We start from the raw sequence: 13,267 nt of genomic DNA, 5'->3' as shown, positions 1-13,267 counted from the left end.
CTTCAAATAAAAAGATAGTGAATCCCTCTATGAAGCTTGGGAAAGATACAAACAGATGACCAAAAGGTGTCCTTCTGACATGCTTTCAGAGTGGACCATTTGGGATATATTCTATTATGGTCTATCTAAGTTCTCTAAGATATCATTGGACCATTCTGCAAGTGGATCCATTCACTTAAAGAAAACACCTGCAAAAGCTCAAGAACTCATTGACATGGTTGCAAATAACCAATTCATGTACACTTTAGAGAGGAATTCTGTGAGTAATGGGACGCCTCAGACGAAGGGAGTTCTTGAAATTGATGCTCTGAATGCCATACTAGCTCAGAACAAAATGTTGACTCAGAAAGTTAACATGATTTCTCAAAGTCTGAATGGATGGCAAAATGCATCCAACGGTACTAAAGAGGCATCTTCTGAAAAAGAAGCTTATGACCCTGAGAACCCTGCAATGGCAGAGGTGAATTACACGGGTGAACCCTATGGGAACACCTATAATTCTTCATGGAGAAATCATCCAAACTTCTCATGGAAGGATCAACAAAAGCCCCAACAAGGCTTTAATAATGGTGGAAGAAATATGCTTAGTAATAACAAGCCTTTTCCATCATTTTCTCAACAACAGACAGAGCATTCTGAGCAGAGCTCCTCTAGCTTAGAAAATATAGTCTCTGATCTGTCTAAGGCCACTTTAACTTTCTTGAGTGAAACGAGATCATCCATCAGAAATTTGGAGGCACAAGTGGGCCACCTGAGTAAGAAAATCACTGAAACCCCTCCTAGTACTCTCCCAAGCAATATAGAAGAGAATCCAAAAAGAGAGTGCAAGGCCATTGACATAATCAAAATGGCCGAACCTAGAGAGGAAGGGGAGGACGTGAATCCCAATGAGGAAGACCTCATGGGACGTCTCCCAGACAAGAAGGAGTTCCCTATTGAGGACCTAAAGGAATCTAAGACTCATATAGAGACCATAGAGATCCCTTTAAACCTCCTTTTGCCATTCTTGAGCTCTGAAAACTATTCTTCCTCTGAAGAGGATGAAGATGTAACTGGAGAGCAAGTTGCTCAATATCTAGGAGCTATCATGAAACTGAATGCCAAGTTGTTTGGTAATGAGACTTGGGAAGATGCACCTCCCTGGCTTATTAGTGAATGATGAGCGGATAATTTATACGCTTTTTGGCACTGTTTTTAGGTAGTTTTTAGTAAGTTCAAGCTACTTTTAGGGATGTTTTCATTATTTTTTATGTTAAATTTACATTTCTGGACTTTACTATGAGATTGTGTATTTTTCTGTGATTTCAGGTAATTTCTGGCTGAAATTGAGGGACTTGACCAAAACTCTGAAAATGGCTGACAAAAGGACTGCTGATGCTGTTGGAATCTGACCTCCCTGCACTCGAAATAAATTTTATGTAGCTACAGAACTCCAAATGGCGCGCTCTCAACGGCGTTGAAAGGTAGACATCCAGAGCTTTCCAGAAATATATAATAGTCCATACTTTATTCGGAAATTGACGATGTAACTTGGCGTTGAACACCAAGTACATGCTGCTGTCTGGAGTTAAACGCCAGAAACACGTCACGACCCGGAGTTGAACGCCCAAAACACGTCATAACTTGGCGTTCAACTCCAATAAAAGCCTCAGCTCGTAGATAGATCAAGCTCAGCCCAAACATACACCAAGTGGGCCCCGAAAGTGGATTTATGCATCAAATTACTTACTCATGTAAACCCTAGGAGCTAGTTTATTATAAATAGAACTTTTTACTATCATATTCTCATCCTGGATTGTATTTTGAATCCTGTGATCACGTTTTGGGGGCTGGCCATTCGGCCATGCCTGAACCTTTTACTTATGTATTTTCAGCGGTGGAGTTTCTGCACACCATAGATTAAGGGTGTGGAGCTCTGCTGTACCTAAAGTTTCAATACAATTATTATTACTTTCTATTCAATTCTCTTTTATTCTTATTCCAAGATATACGTTGCACTTCAACTTGATGAATGTGATGATCCGTGACACTCATCATCATTCTCACCTACGAACACGTGTGATTGACAACCACTTCCGTTCTACTCTAGGCCGGGCGCATATCTCTTAGATTCCCCAACAGAATCTTCGTGGTATAAGCTAGAATAGATGGTGGCATTCATGAGGATCCGGAAAGTCTAAACCTTGTCTATGGTATTCCGAGTAGGATTCTGGGATTGAATGACTGTGACGAGATTCAAACTCCTGAAGGCTAGGCGTGATGACAAACGCAAAAGAATCAAGGGATTCTATTCCAACCTGATTGAGAACCGACAGATGATTAGCCGTGCTATGACAGAGCATAGGACCATTTTCACTGAGAGGATGGGATGTAGCCATTGACAACGGTGATGCCCTACATACAGCTTGCCATGGAAAGGAGTAAGAAGGATTGGATGAATGTAATAAGAAAGTAGAAATTCGAGGGGAGCACAACATCTCCATACGCCTATCTGAAATTCCCACCATTAATTTACATAAGTATTTCCATCCCTTTTTTTTCTTTTTATTATTAATTTTCGAAACCCATAAAAATTTAATCTGCCTAACTGAGATTTACAAGGTGACCATAGCTTGCTTCATACCAACAATCTCTGTGGGATCGACCCTTACTCACGTAAGGTTTATTACTTGGACGACCCAGTACACTTGCTGGTTAGTTGAACGAGATTGTGAAAAGAAAGTGCTGAGTTAATGTTTTTATGCACATGCCAAAGAGCCATTATTGTTGATCACAATTTCGTCCACCAAGTTTTTGGCGCCGTTGTCGGGGAATGTTTGAATTATAATTACGTGCAACCACAGCACCAAGTTGATCCGGCAACAACACCACATTTTTGGCGCCGTTGCCGGGGATTGTTCGAGTATGGACAACTGACGGTTCATCTTGTTGCTCAGATTAGGTAATTTTCTTTTCAAAATTTTTCAAAAATCTTTTTTCAAAATTTTTCTTTTCTTTTTCGTTTTTCCAAACTTTATTTTTGAAAAAATTTATAAAAATCCAAAAAAATTAATAAAATCATAAAAATAAAAAATATTTTGTGTTTCTTGTTTGAGTCTTGAGTCAATTTTTATGTTTGATGTCAATTGCATGCTTTAAAAATTTTTCTTGCATTTTTCGAAAACTCCATGCATTCATAGTGTTCTTCATGATCTTCAAGTTGTTCTTGACAAGTCTTCTTGTTTGATCTTGATGTTTTCTTGTTTTGTGTTGTTTGTTGTTTTTCATATGCATTTTTCGTTTGTTAGAGTCCATGCATTAAAGATTTCTAAGTTTGGTGTCTTGCATGTTTTCTTTGCATCAAAAATTTTTCAAAAATATGTTCTTGATATTCATCATGATCTTCAAAGTGTTCTTGGTGTTCATCTTGACATTCATAGTGTTGTTGCAAGCATTATGTGTTTTGATCCAAAATTTTCATGTTTTGGGTCATTTTTATGTTTTTCTCTCTCATCATGAAAAATTTAAAAATCAAAAATATATCTTTTCCTTTTTTTCTCATCAAATTTTCGAAATTTTGAGTTGACTTAGTCAAAAAATTTTAAAATTAGTTGTTTCTTACAAGTCAAGTCAAATTTTCAATTTTAAAAATCTTATCTTTTCAAAATCTTTTTAAAAAATTATATCTTTTTTCACTTTTTTACTTTTTTCGAAAATTTCAAAAATCTTTTTCAAAATATTTTCAAAATCTTTTTCTTATCTTTATATCAAATTTTCGAAAATTAGCTAACAATTAATGTGATTGATTCAAAAATTTGAAGTTTGTTACTTTCTTGTTAAGAAAAGTTCAATCTTTAAATTCTAGAATCTTATCTTTTAGTTTCTTGTTAGTTAAGTAATTAATTTTAATTTTAAAAAAATTAAATCTTTTTCAAAATATCTTTTTCTTTAAAATCTTATCTTTTTATCTTATCTATCTATCTTATCTTTTTATCTTATCTTTTTCAAAATTTTATCTTTTTCAAAATTTGATTTCAAAATATCTTATCTAACTTATCTTCTTATCTTTTCAAATTTGATTTTAATATCTTTTTCAACTAACTAATTAACTTTTTTGTTTCTTATCTTTTTCAAAACCATCTAACTACTTTTCCCTCTTCAATTTTCGAAAATACCTCTCTCTTTTTCTAAAATTCTTTTTAATTATTTTAAATTTTAATTTTAATCATATCTTATCTTTAATTTTCGAAAATCACTAACCACTTTTTCAAAATTATTTTCGAATTCTCCCTCTCTTTTCTTATTCTATTTAATTAATTATTTACTAACACTTCTCTTCACCTCTCTTCATCTAAAAATCCGAACATAATCTATCCCTTGTGTTTGGATTCTTCACTCTTTCTTCTTCTACTAACATAAAAGAATCTCTATACTGTGACATAGAGGATTCCTCTTTCTTTTCTTGTTTTCTTTTTTTTCATATGAGCAGGAACAAGGATAAAGGCACTCTTGTTGAAATTGATCCAGAACCTGAAAGGACTCTGAAGAGAAAATTAAGAGAAGCTAAGTTACAACAATCTAAAGGTAACCTTTCAGAAACATTAGAACAAGAGAAGGAGATGGCAGCCGAAAATAATAATAATGCAAGGAGAATGCTTGGTGACTTCACAAAGCCAACGTCCAAATTTGATGGAAGAAGCATCTCCATTCTTGCCATTGGAGCCAACAATTTTGAGCTTAAGCCTCAACTAGTTGCTTTAATGCAACAAAACTGCAAGTTTTATGCACTTCTATCTGAAGATCCTTATCAGTTTTTAACTGAGTTCTTGCAGATCTGTGAGACTGTTAAGACGAATGGAGTTGATCCTGAAGTCTACAGACTCATGCTTTTCCCTTTTGCTGTAAGAGACAGAGCTAGAATATGGTTAGATTCACAACCTAAGGATAGCCTGGACTCCTGGGATAAGCTGGTCATAGCCTTCTTGGATAAATTCTTTCCTCCTCAAAAGCTGAGCAAGCTGAGAGTGGATGTTCAAACCTTCAAACAAAAAAATGGTGAATCCCTCTATGAAGCTTGGGAAAGATACAAGTAGCTGACCAAAAGATGTCCATCTGACATGTTTTCAGAATGGACCATATTAGATATATTCTATTATGGCCTATCTGAATTTTCGAAAATGTCATTGGACCATTCTGCAGGTGGATCAATTCACCTAAAGAAAACGCCTGCAGAAGCTCAAGAACTCATTGACATGGTTACAAATAACCAATTCATGTACACTTCTGAGAGGATATCCGTGAATAATGAGATACCTTAGAAGAAAGGAGTTCTTGAAATTGATGCTCTGAATGCCATATTAGCTCAGAACAAAATGTTGACTCAGCAAGTCAACATGATCTCTCAAAATCTGAATGGATGGCAAAATGCATCCAACAGTACTAAAGAGGCAGCTTCTGAAGAAGCTTATGATCCTGAGAACCCTGCCATGGCAGAGGTTAATTACATGGGTGAACCTTATGGAAACACCTATAACTCATCATGGAGAAATCATCCAAATTTCTCATGGAAGGATCAACAAAAGCCTCAACAAGGCTTTAACAATGGTAGACGCAATAGGCTGAGCAATAGCAAGCCATATCCATCATCTTCTCAGCAACAGACAGAGAATTCTGAACAAAACACTTCTAATTTCTAATTTAACCAATCTAGTGTCTGATCTGTCAAAGGCCACTTTCAGTTTCATGAATGAAACAAGATCCTCCATCAGAAATCTGGAGGCACAAGTGGGCCAGCTGAGTAAGAAAGTCATTGAAACTCCTCCCAGTATTCTCCCAAGCAATACAGAAGGGAATCCAAAAGAAGAGTGCAAGGCCATTGATGTGATCAATGTGGCCGAATGCACAAGGGAGGAGGAGGATGAAAATCCTAGTGAGGAAGACCTCCTGGGACGTCCTTCAAGCAAGAAGAAGTTTCCTATTAAGGATCCAAAGGAATCTGAGGCTCATACAGAGACCATAGAGATTCCATTAAATCTCCTTCTGCCATTCATGAGCTCTGAAGACTATTCTTCCTCTGAAGAGGATGAAGATGTGACTGGAGAGCAAGTTGCTCAATATTTAGGAGCTATCATGAAGCTAAATGCCAAGTTGTTTGGTAATGAGACTTGGGAAAGTGAACCTCCCTTGCTCATTAGTGAACTAGATACTGGGATTCAGAAAACTCTACCTCAAAAGAAACAAGATCCTGGTAAGTTCTTAATACCTTGTACCATAGGCACCATGACCTTTGAAAAAGCTCTATGTGATCTAGGGTCAGGGATAAATCTTATGCCACTCTCTGTAATGGAGAAGCTAGGGATCATTGAGGTACAACCTGCCTTGTTCTCATTACAATTGGCAGACAAATCATTGAGACAAGCTTATGGAATAGTGGAGGACGTGTTAGTAAAGGTTGAAGGCCTTTACATCCCTGCTGATTTCATAATCTTAGACACTAGGAAGGAAGAGGATGAATGCATCATCCTTGAAAGACCTTTCCTAGCCATAGCAGAAGCTGTGATCGATGTCAACAGAGGTGAATTAGTCCTTCAATTGAATGGGGACTACTTTGTATTTAAGGCACATGGCCATCCCTCTGTGACAAAAGAGAGTAAGCATGAAGAGCTTCTCTCAGTTCAGGGTCAAGAAGAGCCCCCACAGTCAAACTCTAAGTTTGGTGTTGTGAGGCCACAACCAAACTCTAAGTTTGGTGTTGGGACTATACAACATTGACCTGATCACCTTATGGCTCCATGAGAGCCACTGTCAAGCTATTGACATTAAAGAAGCGCTTGTTGGGAGGCAACCCAATTTTATTTATCTAATTTTTATTTTATTGTTATTTTGTGTTTTATTAGGTATATGATCATGAAGAGTCACGAAAAAAAAATATAAAAATTAAAAACAGAATCAAAAACAGCAGAAGAGAAATCACACCCTGGAGGAAGCACAGGCTGGCGTTCAACGCCAGTAAGGAGCATCTGGCTGGCGTTCAACGCCAGAACAGAGCATCAACCTGGCGCTGAACGCCAGAAACAAGCAACATTCTGGCGCTGAACGCCAGGAATGTGCCTAAGAGGAAAAGCTGGCGCTGAACGCCAGTAACAAACATGAAACTGGCGTTCAACGCCAGAAACATGCTTTACATGGGCGTTGAACGCCCAGAATGTGCACCACACGGCGTTTAAACGCCAGAATGGTGTGCAAAGGCAATTTACATGCCTATTTGGTGCAGGGATGGAATTCCTTGACACCTCAGGATTTGTGGACCCCACAGGATCACCTCAGGATCTGTGGACCCCACAGGATCCCCACCTACTATATTCCCACCTTACCTCCTAATCCTATTTTGTGATGAGTATTCCACATGTCACACTTCCCAACACTCTTCACCAATCACCTCAATTCCTCTTCCCAATCACCCCCTTCATCACTCACATCCATCCACTCTTCCCCATAAACCCCACCTACCTTCAAAAATTCAAAACCATTTTCCCACCCATTCCCACCCTAAATGGCCGAACATACACTCCCCCCTCTCCCTATATATACCCTTCCATTTTACTTCATTTTCACAAAACACAACCCCCTCTTCTTCACTTTGGCCGACCCTACATCTCTCCCTCTCTACCATATTCTCTTCTTCTTCTTCTTCTCTTCTTTCTTCTATTGCTCGAGGACGAGCAATATTTTAAGTTTGGTGTGGTCAAAGCACAATCTTTTTTTGTTTTCCACTACCATCAATGGCACCTAAGGCCGGAGAATCCTCTAGAAAAAGAAAAGGGAAGACAAAAGCTTCCACCTCCGAGTCATGGGAGATGGAAAGATTCATCTCCAAAATCCATCAAGACCACTTCTATGATGTTGTGGCAAAGAAGAAAGTGATCCCTGAGGTCCCTTTCAAGCTCAAGAAAAATGAGTATCCGGAGATCCGACATGAGATCCGAAGAAGAGGTTGGAAAGTCCTAACCAACCCCATGCAACAAGTCGGAATCTTAATGGTTCAAGAGTTCTATGCCAATGCATGGATCACTAGGAACCATGATCAAAGTATGAACCCGAATCCAAAGAATTATCTCACAATGGTTCGGGGGAAATACTTAGATTTTAGTCCGGAAAATGTGAGGTTGGCGTTTCACTTGCCCATGATGCAAAGAGATGAACGCCCCTACACTAGAAGGGTCAACTTTAATCAAAGGTTGGACCAAGTCCTAATGGACATATGTGTGGAGGGAGCTCAATGGAAGAGAGACTCCAAAGGCAAGCCAGTCCAACTAAGAAGACTGGATCTCAAGCCTATGGCTAGAAGATGGTTGGAGTTCATTCAACGCTCCATCATTCCCACTAGCAACCGATCTGAAGTTACTGTGGATCGGGCCATCATGATTCATAGCATCATGATTGGAGAGGAAGTAGAAGTTCATGAGGTCATCTCCAATAAAATCTATAAAATAGCCGACAAGCCCTCCACCATGGCAAGGCTAGCTTTTCCTCACCTTATTTGCCATCTATGTTACTCAGCTGGAGTTATCATAGAAGGAGACATTCCTATTGAAGAGGATAAGCCCATCACCAAGAAGAGGATGGAGCAAGCAAGAGAGACCCTTCATGGTTCTCAAGAGATGCATGAGGAAGTTCATCATCAAGAAATCCCTGAGATGCCTCAAGGGATGCACTTTCCTCCCAACAACTATTGGGAACAACTCCACACTTCCCTAGAAGATTTGAGCTACAATGTGGCACAATTAAGGGTGGAACATCAAGAGCACTCCATCATTCTCCATGAAATAAGAGAAGATCAAAGAGCAATGAGGGAGGAGCAACAAAGGCAAGGAAGGGACATAGAAGAGTTTAAGGACATTATTGGTCCTTCAAGAAGAAGACGCCACTAAAGGTGGATTCATTCCTTGTTCTTATCTCTTTCTGTTTTTTGGTTTTTAATGTTGTGTTTATCTATGTTTTTTTGGCTCTACTTCATGATCATTAGTATGTAGTAACCATGTCTTAAAGCTATGAATAAAATCCATTAATCCTTCACCTCTCTTAAATGAAAAATGTTTTAATTCAAAAGAACAAGAAATACATGAATTTCGAATTTATCCTTGAATTTAGTTTAATTATATTGATGTGGTGACAATACTCTTTGTTTTCTGAATGAATGCTTGAACAGTGCATATTTTTGATCTTGTTGTTTATGAATGTTAAAATTATTGGCTCTTGAAAGAATGATGAACAAAGAGAAATGTTATTGATAATCTGAAAAATCATAAAATTGATTCTTGAAGCAAGAAAAGCAGTGGAAAACAAAAGCTTGCGAGAAAAAAAAGAAGTGGCGAAAAAAATAGAAAGAAAAAGAAAAAGCAAGCAGAAAAAGCCAATAGCCCTTAAAACCAAAAGGCAAGGGTAAAAAGGATCCAAGGCTTTGAGCATCAATGGATAGGAGGGCCCAAGGAAATAAAATCCAGGCCTAAGCGGCTAAATCAAGCTGTCCCTAACCATGTGCCTGTGTCATGAAGGTCCAAGTGAAAAGCTTGAGACTGAGAGGTTAAAGTCGTGATCCAAAGCAAAAAGAGTGTGCTTAAGAGCTCTGGACACCTCTAACTGGGGACTCTAGCAAAGCTGAGTCACAATCTGAAAAGGTTCACCCAGTTATGTGTCTATGGCATTTATGTATCCGGTGGTAATACTGGAAAACAAAGTGCTTAGGGCCACGACCAAGACTCATAAGTAGCTGTGTTCAAGAATCAACATGCTTAACTAAGAAAGTCAATAACACTATCCGAAATTCTAAGTTCCTAGAGAAGCCAATCATTCAAAACTTCAAAGGAAAAAGTGAGATGCCAAAACTGTTCAGAAGCAAAAAGCTACAAGTCCCGCTCATCTAATTAGAATTAATATTCATTGATATTTTGGAATTTATAGTATATTCTCTTCTTTTTATCCTATTTGATTTTCAGTTGCTTGGGGACAAGCAACAATTTAAGTTTGGTGTTGTGATGAGCGGATAATTTATACGCTTTTTGGCACTGTTTTTAGGTAGTTTTTAGTAAGTTCAAGCTACTTTTAGCGATGTTTTCATTAGTTTTTATGTTAAATTCACATTTCTGGACTTTACTATGAGATTGTGTGTTTTTCTGTGATTTCAGGTAATTTCTGGCTGAAATTGAGGGACTTGAGCAAAACTCTGAAAAAGGCTGACAAAAAGGACTGCTGATGCTGTTGGAATCTGACCTCCCTGCACTCGAAATGGATTTTCTGGAAAGTAGACATCCAGAGCTTTCCAGCAATATATAATAGTCCATACTTTATTCGGAAATTGATGACATAACTTGGCGTTGATCGCCAAGTACATGCTGCTGTCTGGAGTTAAATGCTAGAAACACGTCACGACCCGGAGTTGAACGCCCAAAACACGTCATAACTTGGCGTTCAACTCCAATAAAAGCCTCAGCTCGTGGATAGATCAAGCTCAGCCCAAACATACACCAAGTGGGCCCCGGAAGTGGATTTATGCATCAAATTACTTACTCATGTAAACCCTAGGAGCTAGTTTATTATCAATAGAACTTTTTACTATCATATTCTCATCCTGGATTGTATTTTGAATCCTGTGATCACGTTTTGGGGGCTGGCCATTCGGCCATGCCTGAACCTTTTACTTATGTATTTTCAACGGTGGAGTTTCTGCACACCATAGATTAAGGGTGTGGAGCTCTGCTGTACCTCAAGTTTCAATACAATTATTATTACTTTCTATTCAATTCTCTTTTATTCTTATTCCAAGATATACGTTGCACTTCAACTTGATGAATGTGATGATCCGTGACACTCATCATCATTCTCACCTACGAACGCGTGTGATTGACAACCACTTCCGTTCTACTCTAGGCCGGGTGCATATCTCTTAGATTCCCCAACAGAATCTCCGTGGTATAAGCTAGAATAGATGGCGGCATTCATGAGGATCCGGAAAGTCTAAACCTTGTCTATGGTATTCCGAGTAGGATTCGGGGATTGAATGACTGTGACGAGCTTCAAACTCCTGAAGGCTGGGCGTGATGACAAACGCAAAAGAATCAAGGGATTCTATTCCAACCTGATTGAGAACCGACAGATGATTAGCCGTGCTGTGACAGAGCATAGGACCATTTTCAATGAGAGGATGGGATGTAGCCATTGACAACGGTGATGCCCTACATACAGCATGCCATGGAAAGGAGTAAGAAGGATTGGATGAATGTAATAAGAAAGTAGAAATTCGAGAGGAGCACAGCATCTCCATACGCCTATCTGAAATTCCCACCATTAATTTACATAAGTATTTCCATTCCTTTTTATTTTCTTTTTATTATTAATTTTTGAAACCCATAAAAATTTAATCTGCCTAACTGAGATTTACAAGGTGACCATAGCTTGCTTCATACCAACAATCTCTGTGGGATCGACCCTTACTCACGTAAGGTTTATTACTTGGACGACCCAGTACACTTGCTGGTTAGTTGAACGAGATTGTGAAAAGAAAGTGCTGAGTTAATGTTTTTATGCACATGCCAAAGAGCCATTATTGTTGATCACAATTTTGTCCACCAGTGAACTAGATACATGGGTTCAGCAAACTCTACCTCAAAGAAACAAGATCCTGGTAAATTCTTAATACCCTGTACCATAGGCACCATGACCTTTGAGAAGGCTCTGTGTGACCTGGGGTCAGGCATAAATCTTATGCCACTCTCTGTAATGGAGAAACTAGGGATCTTTGAGGTACAGGCTGCCACATTCTCATTAGAGATGGCAGACAAGTCAATAAGACAAGCTTATGGATTGGTAGAGGATGTGTTAGTGAAGGTTAAAGGCCTTTACATCCCTGCTGATTTCATAATCTTAGACACTAGGAAGGAGGAGGATAAATGCAACATCCTTGGAAGACCCTTCCTAGCCACAGCAGGAGTTGTGATTGATGTTGACAGAGGAGAGCTAGTCCTTCAATTGAATGGGGACTACCATGTGTTTAAAGCTCAAGGATCTTCCTCTGCAACCATGGAGAGGAAGAATGAAAAGCATCTCTCAATATAGAGTCAAACAGAGCCCCTATAATTAAACTCTAAGTTTGGTGTTGGGAGGCCACAACCAAACTCTAAGTTTGGTGTTGGGAGGTCCAAACAATGCTCTGAGAATTTGTGAGGCTTCATGAGAGCCCACTGTCAAGCTATTGACATTAAAGAAGTGCTTATTGGGAGGCAACCCAATTTTTATTTATCTATATTTTTATTGTTCTTTTATGTTTTATTAGGTTCATGATCATGTGGAGTCACAAAACAATTACTAAAATTAAAAAACAGAATCAAGAAACAGCAGAAGAAACAGCACACCCTGGAGGAAGAGCTTACTGGCGTTTAAACGCCAGTAAGGAGCATCTGGCTGGCATTCAACGCCAGAACAGAGCATGAATCTGGCATTGAACGCCAGAAACAAGTAGCAGTCTGGTGTTCAAATGCCAGGATTGCACCCTGAGGAAAGCTGGCGTTAAACGCCATAAACAAGCATGGAACTGGCGTTTAATGCCAGAAACATGTTGTAGATTGGCGTTGAACACCCAAAACAAGCATAGAGCTGGCGTTCAACGCCAGAAACAAGCATCAATCTGGCGTTGAACACCAGGATTGCAAGCAGATGGCGTTTTACATACCTAATTGGTGTAGGGATGATAAATCCTTGACACCTCAGGATCTGTGGACCCCACAGGATCATCTCAGGATCTGTGGACCCCACAGGATCCCTACCTACCTCAACTCACCTTCTCTCTTCTTCACACAATCCAATAACACTCTTCCCCAAAAACCCTTCACCAATCACCTCAATCTCTCTTCCCCACCACATCTTCACCACTCACATCCATCCACTCTTCCCCATAATGACCGGACCTACTACCCTCTCCCTCCACTATATAAACCCCTCTATCCTTCTTCATTTTCACACATCACAACCCTCTCTTCTCCCCCATGGCCGAAACACAAACCTCTCTCCCTTTCCTTCATATCTTCTTTTTCTTCTTCTATTCTTTCTTCTCTTTGCTCGAGGACGAGCAACATTCTAAGTTTAGTTTGGTAAAATCATAGCTTTTTTGTTTTTTCATAACCATCACCTAAGGCTGGAGAAACCTCTAGAAAGAGGAAAGGGAAGACAAAAGCTTCCACCTCCGAGTCATGGGAGATGGAGAGATTTGGTGCACGAAGTTGTGATCATCAACAAT

Source organism: Arachis hypogaea, chromosome 5, assembly GCF_003086295.3.
Source record: "Arachis hypogaea cultivar Tifrunner chromosome 5, arahy.Tifrunner.gnm2.J5K5, whole genome shotgun sequence".
Lineage (NCBI taxonomy): Eukaryota > Viridiplantae > Streptophyta > Magnoliopsida > Fabales > Fabaceae > Arachis > Arachis hypogaea.
This window is presented reverse-complemented; position numbering follows the sequence as displayed.